A 7,059-nucleotide genomic window follows, 5' to 3' on the forward strand; every position below is an offset into this window, starting at 1 on the left:
CGGAGTTTCGTGACATGATTATCCTAATCCCAACCGCGGAATCTCCGCGGCGCAGCCGGGAGTAAAATTTCCCCCACCATGGCGGACAGTACACATTTCCGTCCGCCATCCTAATCGACCCCTATGTGTGAGAGGGTATACTCAGACGTGAGTCCCTTGCTCATTGCACCATCAGGATTCAAGCAAACCGGGCCGACGAAGGCTGTGATGCCAGAAACCGGTCCCCGGGAGCTTGTTTCCTTCCCAGTATAAGAATTGGCTTGGTAGTTTGGTTTGCCCTGTTCCCATCATGCACTGGGACAGGAACAGACTAATTTGCATATAGCCAGGTTCTGAGCTGGGATGGTGCAATGAGCTAAATAACAGGTGATGGATTTAAACCATGATCTCTTGACTTGGTAAGAGTATTCTGCATAATTCAGAAACTCTGTCCATCACCACCCCCCTTTTTTCCAAAATCGATTTTATCCACACTATGTGTGGGAGGGTATACTCAGACGTGAGTCCCTTGCTCATTGCACCATCAGGATTCACGTAAACCGGGTCGACGAAGGCTGTGATGCCAGAAACCGGTCCCCGGGAGCTTGTTTCCTTCCCAGTATAAGAATTGGCTTGGTAGTTTGGTTTGCCCTGTTCCCATCATGCACTGGGACAGGAACAGACTAATTTGCATATAGCCAGGTTCTGAGCTGGGATGGTGAAATGAGCTAAATAACAGGTGATGGATTTAAACCATGATCTCTTGACTTGGTAAGAGTATTCTGCATCATTCAGAAACTCTGTCCATCACCACCCCCCTTTTTTCCAAAATCGATTTTATCCACACTATGTGTGGGAGGGTATACTCAGACGTGAGTCCCTTGCTCATTGCACCATCAGGATTCAAGCAAACCGGGCCGACGAAGGCTGTGATGCCAGAAACCGGTCCCCGGGAGCTTGTTTCCTTCCCAGTATAAGAATTGGCTTGGGAGTTTGGTTTGCCCTGTTCCCATCATGCACTGGGACAGGAACAGACTAATTTGCATATAGCCAGGTTCTGAGCTGGGATGGTGCAATGAGCTAAATAACAGGTGATGGATTTAAACCATGATCTCTTGACTTGGTAAGAGTATTCTGCATCATTCAGAAACTCTGTCCATCACCACCCCCCTTTTTTCCAAAATCGATTTTATCCACACTATGTGTGGGAGGGTATACTCAGACGTGAGTCCCTTGCTCATTGCACCATCAGGATTCAAGCAAACCGGGCCGACGAAGGCTGTGATGCCAGAAACCGGTCCCCAGGAGCTTGTTTCCTTCCCAGTATAAGAATTGGCTTGGTAGTTTGGTTTGCCCTGTTCCCATCATGCACTGGGACAGGAACAGACTAATTTGCATATAGCCAGGTTCTGAGCTGGGATGGTGCAATGAGCTAAATAACAGGTGATGGATTTAAACCATGATCTCTTGACTTGGTAAGAGTATTCTGCATCATTCAGAAACTCTGTCCATCACCACCCCCCTTTTTTCCAAAATCGATTTTATCCACACTATGTGTGGGAGGGTATACTCAGACGTGAGTCCCTTGCTCATTGCACCATCAGGATTCAAGCAAACCGGGCCGACGAAAGCTGTGATGCCAGAAACCGGTCCCCGGGAGCTTGTTTCCTTCCCAGTATAAGAATTGGCTTGGTAGTTTGGTTTGCCCTGTTCCCATCATGCACTGGGACAGGAACAGACTAATTTGCATATAGCCAGGTTCTGAGCTGGGATGGTGCAATGAGCTAAATAACAGGTGATGGATTTAAACCATGATCTCTTGACTTGGTAAGAGTATTCTGCATCATTCAGAAACTCTGTCCATCACCACCCCCCTTTTTTCCAAAATCGACTGGCATTGACGAGGACCAGGGGTTTTGGCGCTGGGCACGGTTCAGGCGTGGACGGGCATAGACGGGCTTGCCTTTGGCGCGCCTTCGGTGCACAATCGGCGCGCCCGCTGCGCGTGTCCACTGCGCGTTTGCCATGCGGCCTCCATATGAGGGGCTGAGGGAGGGAGGAGGGAGGAGCAGCTGGGAGGCGGAAGCGGGGGGGCAAATGGGAAGGGGAGAGGGTACAGAAGAAAAAAAGGGGGCGGGCCGCAGGGGAGCCACGGCAGGGAGCGGGGAGCGGGGTTAGAACAGTGGGAAAAAAGGCGACAGATCGAACAATTACAGACAACTGGGGCACAACACAGTAATGATACAAGGCAAAGACTGGCACAAGGAAACAAAAAAACTGCAGGGAAAAGGAACCTCAGCCGCAAGGGTAGCGGCTGGCACGCGGAGTCAGCAAGGGAGACCGGGCGCTCTCAGGGGGAGCCACGCGGCGGGTGGAGCAACCGTCTCTGGCCAAGGTCAGGTCAGGTCACAGCTCACCGTCGCGCGCACATGCTCCTAAATGTCCAGTGGGAGGGAAGAGCTGCTGGGAGGCAGGAGCGGGGTGGCGAATGGGAAGGGGAGAGGGTACAGAAGAAAAAAAGGGGGCAGGGGAGCAGCGGCAGGGAGCGGGGTTAGAACAGCAGGGAAAAAAGGCGACAGATCGAACAATTACAGACAACTGGGGCACAACACAGTAATGATACAAGGCAAAGACTGGCACAAGGAAACAAAAAAACTGCAGGCAAAAGGAACCTCAGCTGCAAGGGTAGCGGCTGGCACGCGGAGTCAGCAAGGGAGACCGGGCGCACTCAGGGGGAGCCAAGCGGCGGGTGGAGCAACCGTCTCTGGCCAAGGTCAGGTCAGGTCAGGGACTCACATCTGAGCAAGAGAGTTGACATACAGGTTCAGTTATTTATTTTGAAATATTAGATATGAATATGACTCCCGGTTTTCCGTTTAAATGGATTTTTGCATATAAATACAGACGGAATACTATTTTTCTTTTGTTGTACTTATAAATAGAAATGGAAAAATACCAATAAATATGTTTACCTTTGCTGCCGTGTGCCAGGAGAAACCAAGCCTGTCTCAGTGCAGGACGGTGAGAGGACTTATCAAATTTCAGCTGAGCCCATAACAAAGGTCGACATTGGGGGGCCATCAGGCCTCCTTTTCGTTAAGTATCCTGGCTGGAAGCTATGGGGGGTGGGGGCCGGTGAGGAGGAAGACGCATCTCTAAAAGCAATTGAGGGAAAACAGGTGTGCACAGCTTATCACTTCACAGGTACTTAAGAGAGGCCTGCATTTGACTTAGTTCAGTCACTGGAGCAAAGAGATATAAACATACTGTAGGAATGTTAGATGTATTGGTTTATCCCAGTATTTACACAAATAACAATTTAAATTCTGCTATTGGATTTATTTCTTTTATAGCGCTATATCCCTACTCATCATATTGCAAGGTGTCAGAGCGCTTGACGATAAATCATATATGTGTAAATCAATGTATATGATGTGTTGCATAAGACAGTGAGGGTTACATTAGGAGGACTGCAATTTATTAACTGGAAGTAACACAAGGATCTTTGTTAAAAGCAGTTACCTATTTACCATCTACATTGAAATAAATGTGGAAAAATACTAGCTGGATCATCTGTTTTTGCTTGCAGAAAAATAAAATGTGGAAAAATACAGATAAAATGATCAGAAAAGAAATATGGATAAATACAGCCGGAAATGTTAAAAAAATAAATTCCATAAAAACGGGAGCCCTAGCTATGAACCTGTAGAAGAAAACAATTGATCACGTCATTAAAACTTGACCCCCAGCGCATCAGGGATTTGGGTGAATGTGTATGGGCCATTTATATGTGATGTTATTGAGTACTGATCCCCGATTAGGTGTTCGCGCTGGATCACCAGCTAGCTAGAAACAGGCACTAATATAAAAGGCTTGAAACAAGCTAATACAAAGTTGCAGTTCTGGTTGTTCCTATCCAAGGAGAAGTCATCTTCTGACAGTAAGCAGCTTTGTTCTTCCTTTCCCACTGTGAACATATGATGTTCACTGTTCACTATCAAAATGTATCATATTATACTAACACATTTGTATAACTGGGACCAGATAACCTTGGTTCCCAGGGAAGATTATTACAGTGTTCATTCTGTCATTTATAAAATGTTCAACTGAGCAATAATGATCTTCCGGTAGGTAATGATATTCACATTTCCTATTAGCAGACATATATCATTAAGACACAATTTCTATTCAGCATTGTATTGTATAAACATGATATGTTATGGGATATAGTTTAATTCTTCGAAACATGTAACTTAAGAAAAAAAATACATTTTATAAACTCTGCACATTCTGCAGATGGGACAGAATCTAAGAAAGTCACATTAAAGTCTAGCTATTTAATACACTCGTGAGTGGTGCAGCATTTCCTAAAGAAAACATATTTGTTAATATAAAAGTCTAGTTAAGGTCTACCAGTAAAAATGAAAGCTTGGGACGTTTTGCACTATTTGTCTGCGTATCATTTTAGAGTGCTGTTTTCGTTTTAATGGTAAGGCAAACTAGCATCTTCATTAATTAATTTTGATGCACATTTTCTACATTGAGACCTTAAAAGACCCACTGACATGCACTGAGAGAAACTCGCACTGCCATCAGCCTCAAATCCAGAGCACTCAGTCAAGGTCAGTTTGAAACCCCTAGAGGTGACTCTGCTGTGAAAGAGTAATATGCTACACAAAAAATTAAAGATACACAACATCCTGGAAATAGCTAACGCTTTTATAGAATGCAAGATTAAGCAAAACATGTGAAATATAACTAGCAACTAACAGCTAGATTTATGAAAGACCCGTTTTGCGAGTCTATAATAGCGATTCATAAGGAATCGCTATTACAGACTCGCAAAACGGGATTCATGTAGGAATCGCAATATTTATTGCGAGTCCCACTCATTCCTTATTTGCGATTAGCTAATTGCTAATCGCAAATAAGGAATAACTCCCCATGCATTCCTATGGGCCAAAGGCCCATAGGAATGCATGGGGAGTTATTCCTTATTTGCGATTAGCAATTAGCTAATCGCAAATAAGATTGCGATTTCAAGGGTGCCAGGGCGTCCAAAGGACACCCTGTAGCACCACTTAAATGTAAATTTACACAGGTGTTGCGCACACACATGTCCAAAGGACATGTGTGTGTGTAACATGCAATTGAGAAAAATGCACTAAAGTGCTTTTTTCTATTTTTTCACTATTTACCACGAAGTCAGACTTCGTGGTAAATAGCGACCAAAAATTGCGAATTCGCAATGTAGAAATGGTTAATGAATTGCATTTAAGGAATCTCAAATAGAGATTCCTTCAATCAATCAATCAATCATGCCATTTGTATAGCGCACTACTCACCCGGGAGGGTCTCAAGGCGCTTGGGGGGAGGGGTATGCTACTGCTTGAACTGCCAGGTCTTGAGTTATTTCCTGAAGGCGAGATGGTCCTGGGTCAGCCGAAGGTGGATGGGGAGGGAGTTCCAAGTCTTGGCAGCCAGGTAAGAGAAGGATCTTCCTCCGGCGGTGGCTCTTCGGATGCGTGGTACGGCTGCGAGGGCGAGGCTGGTGGACCGTAGCTGGTGGGTGGGCGTGTAGAAGGTCAGGCTGTCGTTGAGGTACTTGGGGCCCAGGTCGTGGAGAGACTTGAGTGCGTGGGTGAGAAGCCGGAACGTGATCCTCTTGTCGACGGGGAGCCAGTGCAGGTTCCTCAGGTGGCTGGAGATGTGGCTGCGTCGGGGGACATCCAGGATGAGTCGGGCGGAGGCGTTCTGGATGCGCTGGAGTCTTTTCTGTAGCTTGGCTGTGGTTCCGGCGTAGAGGGCGTTTCCGTAGTCCAGTCGGCTGGTGATGAGTGCCTGGGTGACAGTCTTCCTGGTCTCGGTCGGGATCCAGCGGAAGATCTTGCGAAGCATACGCAGGGTGTTGAAGCACGATGAGGAGACGGCGTTGACTTGTCTGGTCATCGAGAGGGAGGGGTCCAGGATGAAGCCCAGGTTGCGTGCGTGGTCGGTTGGCTTGGGTGCAGTGCCCAGGGCTGGGGGCCACCAGGAGTCCTCCCAGGTGGAGGGCGAAGATCCCAGGATGAGGACTTCCGTCTTGTCCGAGTTCAGTTTCAGGCGGCTGTCCTTCATCCACTCGGCGACGTCTTTCATCCCTTCGTGTAGGCAGGTTCTGGCGGTATCGGAGTCTCTGGTGAGGGAGAGGATCAGCTGGGTGTCGTCGGCGTAAGAGATGATGTTGATTTCCTCGCAAATGTGCGAATTCTTTATCAGCGAATTTTGCATTTGGGATGATGAATCCCAAATGCAAAAATTGCACTCGCAAAGGGCCAGATTCTCAGAATCTGGCCCTTTGCGAGCGCAATTTCCTTTCATGAATCTAGCTGTAAATCGCTGAAGTGGATTACTTTAACATGTTTTACATTTATTGTTCAGCAACTGGATCAGTGGTTTTGCCAGTAAAATTAAGGACATGTGTTGTGTGGTGCCCGTGACGCAATGGGCACGCAGCGTATGGGTCAGGTGACCCCAGTTCTAATAAACAGTGTACGCACGTACTTAAGCCAGTTGGGCCTACAACGGCAAAACCCAGTAACACCCACTCCTGTCTCCTGTGCTCATTTGCCCCCAAAAGCCATCCTGTGACCCTCTATTTGTGTCGGTGCCGGCTAGTGACCCTGGCACTCACCCGACACAACAGCTGGCGATAAGGGTGGGTGTGCCCCGTTGTTCTTACACCGAGTGGCGCTGCGTGGGTCTCGTACCACGGTGCGCTGGTACCTGGCGATCGGCAGACTGAGGCGGAGCGGTCCCTGGGTGCTGCGGCGCGTTGAGAGGAAGACACAGACTGCCCTGAAGACCGCGGAGATGAGCTGCTGCTGCGTTGCACCCGGCTCGGCCGTCCGCCGCATGTGAGGAGCTCTGCGGCTGAGCGCTGCAACGGAGAGGCGCGAGCATGTGTGTGCACACGCGCGTCTGCTTTAAAACGACTTGTGGCCCCGAAACTGCGACCGGCAGTCTAATCTAACCCTGGGCGTAGTTCACGTAGTAGCGCTACGCATAGCTACGGGAAGTGCACTTCGCACTACGCAAGGT

Source organism: Lissotriton helveticus, chromosome 3_1 (assembly GCF_964261635.1).
Source record: "Lissotriton helveticus chromosome 3_1, aLisHel1.1, whole genome shotgun sequence".
In the NCBI taxonomy this organism is placed as follows: Eukaryota; Metazoa; Chordata; class Amphibia; order Caudata; family Salamandridae; genus Lissotriton; species Lissotriton helveticus.